Here is an 11,706-nt window from a genome sequence, read left to right on the forward strand (position 1 = left end):
TAATACCAGCTCAGCTCCTAATGATACTCAGTTACTTGAACTTGTACTTCAACTAACAAATCTCAGACCTTGCCGCATAGCAGGCCAACAGAACGCTCAAAACTGCCCCACAAAAGCCTTTGTCTTTCCTGACCTGAGGACAGTGGGGCAGAGCAACCTGTTCTAGTAAATTATTTTTCTCTTTCTCTAAATATCAGTGCAGCTTTTGAAACATTTGAAACTTTTAAAGACCGAGTTGGGGAAATACCTATCTGAATTTTGTTTGAAAATGGGCTCTGAGGTATGTGCTGTCTCTTCTCAAATCAATAATTGACATATTTCTGTGCCAGAGTAACAGACTGCTGGTGAAAATGTAGCACTTTTTTTCCATTTTAGCAACTGGATTCTCTTTGCAATTTTGTGTTGGAAACCAGGAAGTGACACAGGGGACCCCAAAACATAGAAGGTCAAAGAAACGCATCCAGCAGAAATAAGAGTGTTTTTTTTTTTCTGGGTAGATAGTTACATGTGGCAGATGACAGTCTGGTATTTGTCATCTTCGTTTATTTTTTATTTTTTTAATGTTTTTTTTTTCAATTAAATTTTCTGTTTGCATTGATAATGGAAGAAAAAAGCCAATTTGAAATTGTACTTGATATGGAAGTGAGAAATAGCAATAGGCAGTTTTCTAAGATTCATTTTAAAGTAAATGTGCAAATATGCAAATATTTACCTAAATGATTTCTGGGGCTATTTGGGTAAACATTCATTGACCAGTTTCTTAGAGGCTGAGATCAAAGCAGGGTTTTACTGAGAACAGAAGTGTTAAGTTGTGAAAAATGCAGGTGGTGTGCTTGTTTAAAACAAACAACCCCCCCCCCCCAACCAAATAATTTATTTCTTCTCATCCTTGTGCCCCCAAGCTGAACCCCCCCCGCCCCGATTGGTGGTTAATTTCAGTTTTCATTCATCAGATTTGTCAAACCTTCCAAACATTAATGCAGCAATAAGTATACTCAAATGTATGTTTTGAATGCTCGTCACTGGAGGAAGTCATCTCTGCTCCTTCAATGTTCTTAGGCATAAGGATGTCCCAGTGCCTTTTAATTGCATTTCACTGTATCACTTCTAAATACACATGGGTGGGCACCTACCGATATCAGTCCAGCCTTTCATTTTAGTTAGAAAGGCATGAAAAGCGACTCTCTGCCTTAATGAAAAGTGCTTACAGAAGGTAGTCCATCCGCGCCTGGTAACTGAGCGAAGCCGTTCTTGTGGTGTTAAATGTCAATGATGGGTCACTATCTCAGAGCTGTGTACAGCTGCTTCATGCCACCTGTGGGGAAGGAGATGCACCTTTTCATGTATACAGCCTCTGGGAGAAAAAAGTGACAGATAGCTTGGAATTAGTGCAAACAGGTTTTCAGTGATGCTAGCTAGAAAAGCGTTTTCTAGCTCTAGTAAAATCCACAGCAGTGCCTTAGTCTAAGGAAGCGGTTTCCCAGTTCTGCTGGCCCACGGCTGGCACTGCGTCATGGGCATGATCCAGCACCCTTTTTTGTTCTCCCTGTCAGCCTGGACCTTTAACAGTTACGGTGTTGTCAAGGAGTTGGTTGTGATGGGAAGCCTCTGAAATGGGGGAAAGATCTCTTGTTGCTTAGCCCAGTTGGGTCTAAACCTGGCTTCCTAGGCTGGTGCTGCTCAGTGTGACAAGTGAGCGTGGATCGTTCCTGTGGACAACTATAGCAATTTGGGTCTGTCTTCTTATTCAGAAGCTGGACCATTGCAGCCAAACCTAAGGATGATATGGCTGTCAAAATGAAGAGAGTTAGGCTGTGGAGCAGCCTGCTTTTGGCAATCATGGTGCATGTGTGTTGTGATTTTTAGGGTGCAAAGCAAGAACTTTTCATAACTCCTTTGCACTAAGTGAAATGTCGAAGAGTAAGATCTAATACAGACAGACAGGGACATGATAGTGCGGGGGGCAAAACCCTCTGGAGAAACATCACTGTGATAATTAACCCTGGCTGAAAAGCATGGTTTCTGGGCTCATGGTTTTATTTTCCACTTTAATTTGTATTTGGTGGAATTGGTCCAGTCACCTGCAATGTGTCAGCATTTCCTAGAAATTCTGAGCAGACTTTGTTTGATGTGCTGAAACAAGGTGCTCTGGCAATGAGATAGGTCCCTTTGTGCTGCAGGTGTTCAGTGAAATGGGCTCTCTGGCAGTTCCACAGCTCTTAACAGCCATGTGCACTTATGGTTTGCCTGATTTCTTATTTCTGGGATGGCCCAAGAGCCAGTCCTGCTGCAACCTCTCAGAAAATTAGCTTACAGCATTGTAGCCTAGTCAGGCTTTGATCATCACCTGTTTACTGCCAACAAAAAGCTCGAGTTATCAACCCACAGCTCAGGCAAACCCACATGTTGCAGGCACTAAAAGGCCTCAGCTGCCTAATTGTTGTATCATCTTCCTTCTGCAATAAAATTGGCCCTCACGCTTTTCAAGCTCCTTGTATATGATTAATGAAACTTATTAGGCCAAAGAGAATAATGTGGCTAGCGGGGGGGATTGTAAGAAAGGCTAGGACATGAATAATGCTTCTAGGCAGAGCATAATAATAGAACAATCTCAATTTTCTGCTCATCTTTTGTATGCGTTGTAATACTGGCACAAGTGGTAGGTAGTTTCAGATACAGAGTTTGCTCCTTTTTTAGCTTTTGACCACAGGAGTATGTATTACATCCAAGCTGCCAACAGGTGATAACTATTCTAGTGGGCCTGTCAGCTCTGCTAATAGCATTGTCTTTGACAGAAGGAAGATGGGATTAGCCATGCAATGGGCCCATGTGTATGCTCAGAAAGGAAGCCCTTGGTGCTTGGGATAAGACAGAGAGATCTGCGAGTTGAATGATTTTGTAAGGAAGCAGAGAGAGGAAAATGGGAGAGACTGGAGAAGGGAGTTGACAGAGGAGAGCGATAAGACTGAGAGAGTGAACATGATGTTGGGTCGTTGCAGCTTAATACTTAATAGTGTGACTAATTGCTTTTTCCATTCACACTGCCTGTCACTGCGTACCTTAACTGCTGATCGTGACTGGTGAAGGACAGGCTTTTGTCATATGGGAAGCTCTACACTCTTCTCTCAGGGTGGAAAACTAGGCACGGGCTTTGATGGTTTCCTCTATGCCTGCCATCACCAGAGAGGGGTGTGTGTCATGCTTCTTGGTCTACGAGCTGCACACCAAAGGGCTAAAAGCCATGAGACACACACCTCAGGGGGGCGAGGGGAAGGAGGGAGAGGCCTGACACTCCTTCCGTGGCTCACCAGGAGTTTAACTCCTCCAGAAAGGCTTGAGCTGGGCTTGTAGCCAGGTCCACCTCTGCCAACTCCCTCGCTCCCAGAAGCAGGGACCAGTGTGCAGCAGTACCCGGCTGCTGGGCCAGTGCAGCGGGGTGGGTGCAGGAGCCCTCCTCGCGCTGCCCGAGAGCTGCCCGCAGGGGCTGGTAGCTGCTAGCTCCTGCCCGAGCCACGTTCTCCTGGGCTGACTGCTGAGAAAGTGCCTGCTTCCCGCCTGGATTTAATTTTGCAGTTGATCTGTTGAGTGTTTTGAGAATGAGAAGAAAATCACTTGAATATTTTCTGTCATGCTGATTTTGTAATGGGATAGGTATCTTGGTGTAATCCTAAGAACAACCCAAATTGTGTATTTTGTCTCTTGTAGGGATTTGGTCTGGAAAATAACCAACTTGAGGATGTTTTTATGAGTATATTTACCATGCTTTTTTCCTTTATTGCAAGAACACTTTTGGTCATCTTATACTGATCTTATTTGCACCGAAAGCAAATTTAAGCAAGGCAAATGTTTTAGACTGCAAACTTCCACATATTCTTCTGTGGCCTTGTAAAAATGGCTAGGAAAATGCTGACTGTTTATTCAATAATCATTGTGAGAGCGCTACTAAAGGATGATGGGTGTTGGAGTGAGCTAGACAAAAAAATAAATAAAATAAATAAAAGGCTGGGAGTGTAAGCCCCTGCTCCAGGGCTGTTGCAACAGCTCTGCCTTGCCACTGCTGTTTCAGACTGACTATTAGTCAAATGCACAGTTGATTGAATGTCACTTGTGCTTTATAGCACTAGATGTGATTATAGATGAAAATGCTCCTGTTTATTGTGTGGACTTTCACTCATAATGTTTATAGGGCACTCTTGGCAATAGTCATGATGTCTGCTTTCTGATTAATCTGTGAAGAATTTATCTTCTGGGAATAGCAGGTGTTGCGATGCTGCTGAACAGTTCTTTATTCTCTGTTCACTGAATATGGAAAAAAAATAGTTGCCAAAAAGTTATGTTTAGAGCCCCATAAATTGGAATGTACCTTCAGATTATGATCAAGATTTGTTTAAAATCCCAATTTTCAACACCAGGATTGAAATGAAGAAGGTAAATAATTTTCCTGCAGACTTTGGAAACGGGGCAAATGTCCTAAGGTAATTTGCCAGCTCAGTGAAAAGCTCGGTATCCTAAGTTTGGTATTTCTTGCAGCTGTATTTTTGGTCTAGCCTTCTTGGCATCATTGGTCATAGCTTTTCTTCTCTGATGAGAAAATAATACTTTCCTTCGTTCTCCCCTAATAACTGTAACACCTGTGGAATATTGTCCTGCTGGTTTTGATGTCTTTGTGACTTGGTCTTTCAGCCTTTGTGAAGTCTTTTTTGTTAATATTAACTTGTCCTCAGCTACTTGACTTGGTGTCCACAATCTGAATGCATCTGTCATGTGCTGGAGGGAGTGAAGAGCTCATGATTTAACTAAGTGGGACTTCTGCTAGAGTCCTATCACTTCTTTGTCCTGGAATAGTTTGTGGTTTTGCTCTTAATGGTGCTTCTTTAAGCAGTTACTGACTTTTCTCTTTATTTCTTTAAAGTTGTCTCCCCAGTCCTCTCATGCACTAGTTTTCTCAGTTTATTTATTTTTATCTTCTCTAAGTATTTTATTATCCAGTTCTCTTTCCTTCTCTTTTTGGCATCAAAGACAATTGCATTCTATACTCAGTTGCTTTTGTAGGTGCCAGATCCTCTCAATGAAATTTTTTCTTTATAAGATTTTTTTTTTTTTTTGGGGGGGGGGTGAGGGAAACAATAGGTTTCAAATTGTGACTTATTTTGGAATTTTCTAGTGCTTTTCACTGAACTTCCCCTTAGAGGCATACTCCAGGTCTCCTTGATTTTTTTTTTTTTTTGGCCAATACATAATAGAAAATTAATCACTTTTGATTATAAACCACTCCTCTGCTTCAGATTCTGCAAATCTAAGCTCACCTACCACATCCAAATGCGTAATATGCAGCATTTTATTTGTCTTTGGGTAACATCTGTCTTGCATTATTATGCAAAAACATCATAGCCAGTTTATTTATGATGACACCAAGCTGAGTGGTGCGGTTGACACGCCTGAGGGACAGGATGCCATCCAGAGGGACCTGGACAAGCTCAAGAAGGGGGCCTGTGTGAACCTCATGAGGTTTAACAAGGCCAAGTGCAGGATCCTGCACAGGCTGGGAGATGAAGGGATTGAGAGCAGCCCTGCAGAGAAGGACTTGGGGGTACTGGTGGAGGAAAAGCTGGACATGAGCCAGCAATGTGCGCTCGCAGCCCAGAAGGCCAATCGTATCCTGGGCTGCATCCAAAGAAGCGTGGCCAGCAGGTGGAGGGAGGTGATTCTGCCCCTCTGCTCTGCTCTGGGGAGACCCCACCTGGAGGACTGCGTCCAGCTCTGGAGCCCTCAGCACAAGAAAGACATGGACCTGTTGGAGCGGGTCCAGAGGAGGACCACAAAAATGATCAGGGGGATGGAACACCTCTCCTATGAAGAAAAGCTGAGAGAGTTGGGGTTGTTCAGCCTGGAGAGGAGAAGGCTTCGGGGAGACCTTCTTGCAGCCTTTCAATACTTAAAGGGGGCTTATAAAAAAGACAGCGGCAAACTTTTTAGCAGGGCCTGTTGCGACAAGACAATGGGTAATGGTTTTAAACTAAAAGAGGGTAGATTCAGACTAGATATAAGGAAGAAATTTTTTACGCTGAGGGTGGTGAAGCGCTGGAACAGGTTGCCCAGAGAGGTGGTGGATGCCCCATCCCTGGAAACATCCAAGGTCAGGTTGGACGGGGCTCTGAGCAACCTGATCTAGTTGAAGATGTCCCTGCCCATTGCAGGGGGGTTGGACTAGATGACCTTTAGAGGTCTCTTCCAACCCAAACTATTCTATGTGGTTTGTTTTTTTTTTTTCCTCCCTAGTTTCCATGCTGCTTTGTACTACTCACAGCAGCAATAGGCATCCAGCACAAAGAAACTAAGCAGGCATTTATCAGTGAGGCTTTTCAGACAATCTTGGTTATCAGTGATTTTTACTTAGTTCCAACACAATAACAAAATATCTCTGATACAATGTCATGCTTTCTCTGAATAGGACTATACCTATGTCTGACTCATACATTGTTAATAACGTTGTATATAACCAAACAATTGTGGACTGAGCTCCACTGTAGAAAATAGATGCTATTTTACCTGATTAATAAGCAATAATATTTTCAGAGAAAGAGGAAAATGCTATTACAAACCACAGACTCCTTGTGCATTTGCAAAAGTGAAACTTTCTCCCAGAAAAGTAGAAACAAACAGCATAAGGAGGCTTTTTGCTCCACTTCCTCTGGATTCTGTCTCTTGTCATTATCAAGCTATCACTACATCTGCTGCTGGGTTTCCCATGTATTTTCTAGTGATTTTTGACTATATCATCAAATCAATTTGCACAGAGTTTAGCACACAGTACCCAGAGAAGCCTCTTGGACTTCCTTCTTTGGACTGGGGCTAGTCTGAATTGGCCTCTGTTTTGACTCCCGATTCCCGGTCTTTTATTTTTCTGTGAAGGTTTGTGTTGTTCTCTAGCACTGAGCTAGGCTCCCATGCCTTGACAGTATTTAATCTGATGTCTGGTGTATGAACTCTGGAACAGCCGGAGATAAGGAATAATCTCTTGCTGCATGAGAAGGAATGCAATAGATTATTCCTTTCATCGGGATCTCCTTGGGATATCTGACCTGAGTCTCATCGGCTGCAGTCAGTATCTTTGGTGACAAAGGTCTTGAAAAGCCTGAGCAGCTTTCATGGGAGCCTGACTGGTAATTTGCCTCACAGTCAGCAGAGGTTGTACCCAAACCTCTGCATCTTGCTTCTTGTCTTACCCCAGGAAGCTTCTGCAAGAACTTTTCAAGTCTGTTAACTGCTGTATTCCTCCAGGCAAATCTTCCCATCCCTCTATCTTCCCCTTGAAAAAGAAGTGGTACCCAGGCCCTCTCTCAAAGTAAAAGCATCTTGCTTGCAGATAAACCTAAGAATTTAGGGTCTGCCTAGATGGGGCGTATGGTGCTACAGAACAGTCACGGGACTAGCTCAACTTGGAGTGTATCTGCCTGGGTCTTCAAAAGTGGGCTGATCATCCTCCTCCTGAGTTAGCTAGAATTACCAGCCTGCATTGAATCTGGGGATTTGCACTGCATCCTAGGCTGGGAGAGTCATGCTAGCATAGTATCTGTCTTCTCTGAATTTAAGCCAGATATGTCCGTATGAATGCTGTGCTCCAATACAAATTTGCACTTATTTGTTCTCAGAGGGATTTCGGCTTAGCTTCATGGCAGATTTTGAGTTTCTCCTCTTGTTCCTTGTTTGCATAAGTTTACATTAATGTTATATCAGGAGCTGATATTTTGTAGATTCTTTCTTATGTTTAAATGCTACAAAACCTTCTTCCAAGTAGATCCTACTACCTGCATCTTAGCACAACAAGGAAAACACAAATGTAGAATCTCAAGCAATCACTCTTTGCTTTTCCAGATGATAATTCTGTCAATTACCAAATGATGCTTCAAGAAACACCCAATACTGGAGCAATTCTGGGAACTCAATTACTATTAAAAGTCCAGCAACATGCTGTGCAGAAATAGGTTTATTGTGCAAGACAGAGAGGGACAGCCGATTGCCTATGACAGAGGACATCAGCGTAGGTTCAGGATGGGCAGGAGAGGGTGGTTTTGTTCTGCAAAGTTGTGTGTCAACTGATGAGACACAGTAGATTTTTATTGCTGTTGGACCACGTGTAGAATCCTATAGGATGTTGTGGAGTCTCTCTCCACGGAGATAGTCAAAACCAGACTGGAGACAACCCTCAGCAACCTGCACTAGCTGACCCTGCCTTAGCAGGAGGTTGGACTAGATGAGCTCAAGAGGTGCCTTCCAACCTCAGCTATTCTGTGACTAGTGCTAGTGTTTCTAGATCCCAAACTTACTAAGGGTTCATTCCAGTACAGTGTTGCCAGGTCTTAGTGTAAGTGGTTTGGATATGGGAGAATAATATTGTAAAAGACTGTTATGCCTTGCAAGCAAGATTCAGCAACTCGGGAGACATCATCTGAAGGAACAACTCCTCTGGGAAGTCAGTGGCCCTTTGCTTGAACACTTACTTCTGAAGTAAGGACTTTGCTGTTTGCAAAGTGCTTTGTCTTTGCCTGGTCAGTGTTGCACACAGGTGCATGCTCCTCTGGTGTGTTCCTGGGTTGAATGGGATGCACTGCAGGATAGGATTAGCAATCAGTGTCTGCAGGTTTAGGGTTGTGCAGTACCCTCCCAGTCACAGTCAGTTTTTTTTCTTGTAACTGAGCATTTTTTCCAAGTGTGTTAAGTTGCCACACAGATGCTCCCTGCTTTAGCTGAGTGTGTCTTGGTAATGCCTCAGCTGAGCAGGACTTGAATGTTTTTGAGATCAGAATAGGAGGATACTTGGACTTCAAAAAAATTTACAACTTTTACTTATTACTGAAACTTTTAAAAAGGAACAAATCTTAAACCCAATACACCTTGTCATTCTTTTATGTGGCAAGGTTTTGGTAGCAGGGGGGCTGCAGGGGTGGCTTCTGAGAGAAGAAACCAGGGACTGCCCCATGTTGGACAGAGCCAGTTCCAGATGGCTCCAAGACAGACCCACCGCTGGCCGAAGCTAAAGCTGAGCCCATCAGTGACGCTGGTGGAGCTTCTGTGATAACATATTAAGTCTGTTTTGGCCGTGACAGTAATTGGTGAGTGATCTCCCTGTCCTTATCTCGACCCAGAAGCTTTTTCATCATATTTTCTCCTCTTGTCCTGCTGAGGAGGGGAAGTGTGAGAGGGTCTGGGTGGGCACCTGGCGGCCAGCCAAGGTCAACCCACCACACAAGTCTTATTCACTAACAGAGTTATAATAGGAAATAGGATGCTGTAAACATAGACTCTACACTATTAAGGCATTTTATGCTGATGATACATTTCTAGATCTTCTGACTTTAATCTTATCACTCTGTACTGAGCTCTGAAAATTTCATTTCCACTCATTCTGTTCTCAGCTGACAATAAGTACTGCTGAGCAAACAAAGGTAAGTGCTTTTTGGATTGATTTTTGACTAACTGCTGCCACAGTCCAACAGAGTTTATATGCCATAGTGTAGTGTTTGTATCTAGCTGTGCTTATATTTTGGATTTCTATTTGTGCATATGAAAGAGAAACCACGGACAAAACCTCTGAAATCCTTTCTATGTTATATTTATCATCTCTGCAGTATACACCCCCCCTTCTGCGCAAAACAAGCGGCCACATGCAGAACAATGTGCTTAGTGCATAAATGTCTTGCTTGTACTCACTTCATCTCTGGTGTGAGAGAGCGAGTGTTGTGTGGAAGAAAAGATGAGTGAGCCAACTACTGAAAAGCTCTGGCCTGGCTGCTCGCCTTTATCTTCAACGTGCTTGAAATATTCAAATCAGGAAGATTGGATTTGAACAACAGCAGTTAGTGCATTGTTAGGGTTGCCTCCTTAATCAGGCAAGTTAGTGCCTGCAGAGCTATGATACCTTCGTGAGCACTGCCTGCCTCCAGGTCTGAATCTCTACCGGCAGCACTTACTATCACATTCTTTATCATTGTCATTCTTGTGTAATCAACAGTGGTTGCCTATTTCATGGTGCTATATATAGCAAAAATAAAAATGTACACATATATGCCAACATCTTTATGCATATGTACATTTCTCTGTGTGTGTGAGGCTGTGAATATATACAGAAAAAGTTATGTTTTTCCTTAAGAAATTAATTTCTTAATAATGTCACATCAACAGAACATCTCATTATATATAAATGTTGTGAAAGACCTTATTAGACAGATAGACACATGAGGGATAAAATTAAAAGTTGCTGTGGAAACCATAACCTGAAATAAGTCTTTCTTTTGTGCACTTAAAATCCCAGTCTTTGTCTTCTATTAGAATACTGTTTGCATATCATTTCTTTCTTTAGGAAAAAGAATCTGAATTGCTGATACACAAATGGAAATCCCATCTGACTGTGACTGTAATGTGTATCTCAGACTAATCGGAAATTTTATTTCCTTTCTTGTGAGTATTTTAAGCCTCTCTCTTGTCCTGGTATCAGTCTGGTGTAAGGCAGAAAAAATTAATCCCTGGTGGTCATTATTGCCCGTCTATGACCAGCTGCAGCAGTTTGTTGGAACTGTTGATATTATTGCCTTCACTGGAGTTTAATTTTGATGTAGGAAACAGCTTGGGCTAGGGTATACAGGAGGGAAGAAGACAGACTAAAGAAGATGCTAAGGCACAGAGGAAATGTTTTGCTAAATACAAAACATTCTTTAGCTCTCGGCTGTAGCTGTCATCATTCCTCTATAGCACATTCTTAGAAAATCACGTTTCAAATATGGCTTGTCAAATGAGCCAAAAGCGACTTGAGCTCTGTATGTACCAACCACTTTGGTACCGAGAGGCTTGATCACATTAAAGCTGGTGTCCATGTTCTACCCTTGAGATTCTTCTGTAGCTGTTATTTTCTGTAGTCATCTGTTGGCAGATGCATTCACATAGTGTTAGCCTGGGTCAGGAATGTGCTTTTGAAAAGAAACTCCCAATGGTCCGTGCTTACTGTGCTGGGTTCGTATCGTCAAGCAGCCTTGGAGCACACAGCGAACACTGCATCTTTTCTGAGGGAGCTAAAGCAGAACATGCACCCCGGGGGCACACCTAATGCTCTCCAGCTGCTAATGGGCGTTCAGTTCACAGGATCCGACTCTGATTAGCCCAAAATAAAATCCCCCCCAACCCATGCTGTGCTCTGTCAAACCACTCCTGCTGAGCTACACAGCTAATGAGATAAACATAGCTTTTGTTAAACAAGCTCTTCCTGCAGTGTGATTTTTTTTTTTTAAATCTGTTTTATATGCAAGAAATAACTTGAGCATCAGCTCCAAGAAGGCACTGAAAAATGCCGATTTGCAGTGCTCACGTATTGAAGATCTCTCTTGATGGTTACACAAAGGATGTGCATGGAAAAGATGGGGCCAAATATCGAGTATGCTCCTGTTATGTACCTTTCTGTCTAGGAAAAAAGCATTACAGACTGATTCTTCTGGTGACCTGCTAACTCTGGATTGCTCGGCAAGAAAACATAGAAGCCATGGCTGCATGCAGACATTGCCAGTTAAGTCTCATGTTTTCTTCACAAACGCTGAAATACCACAGACAATGATGTAATGTCAATCTGTACAATTATTTGCAAATGCATGAGTCCCATTTGACTTATTCAGTAGTTATATATAAAAAAAATAAACTGGCACAGAATTTCTACTGTTA

This window comes from Aptenodytes patagonicus, chromosome 1, assembly GCF_965638725.1.
Source record: "Aptenodytes patagonicus chromosome 1, bAptPat1.pri.cur, whole genome shotgun sequence".
In the NCBI taxonomy this organism is placed as follows: domain Eukaryota; kingdom Metazoa; phylum Chordata; class Aves; order Sphenisciformes; family Spheniscidae; genus Aptenodytes; species Aptenodytes patagonicus.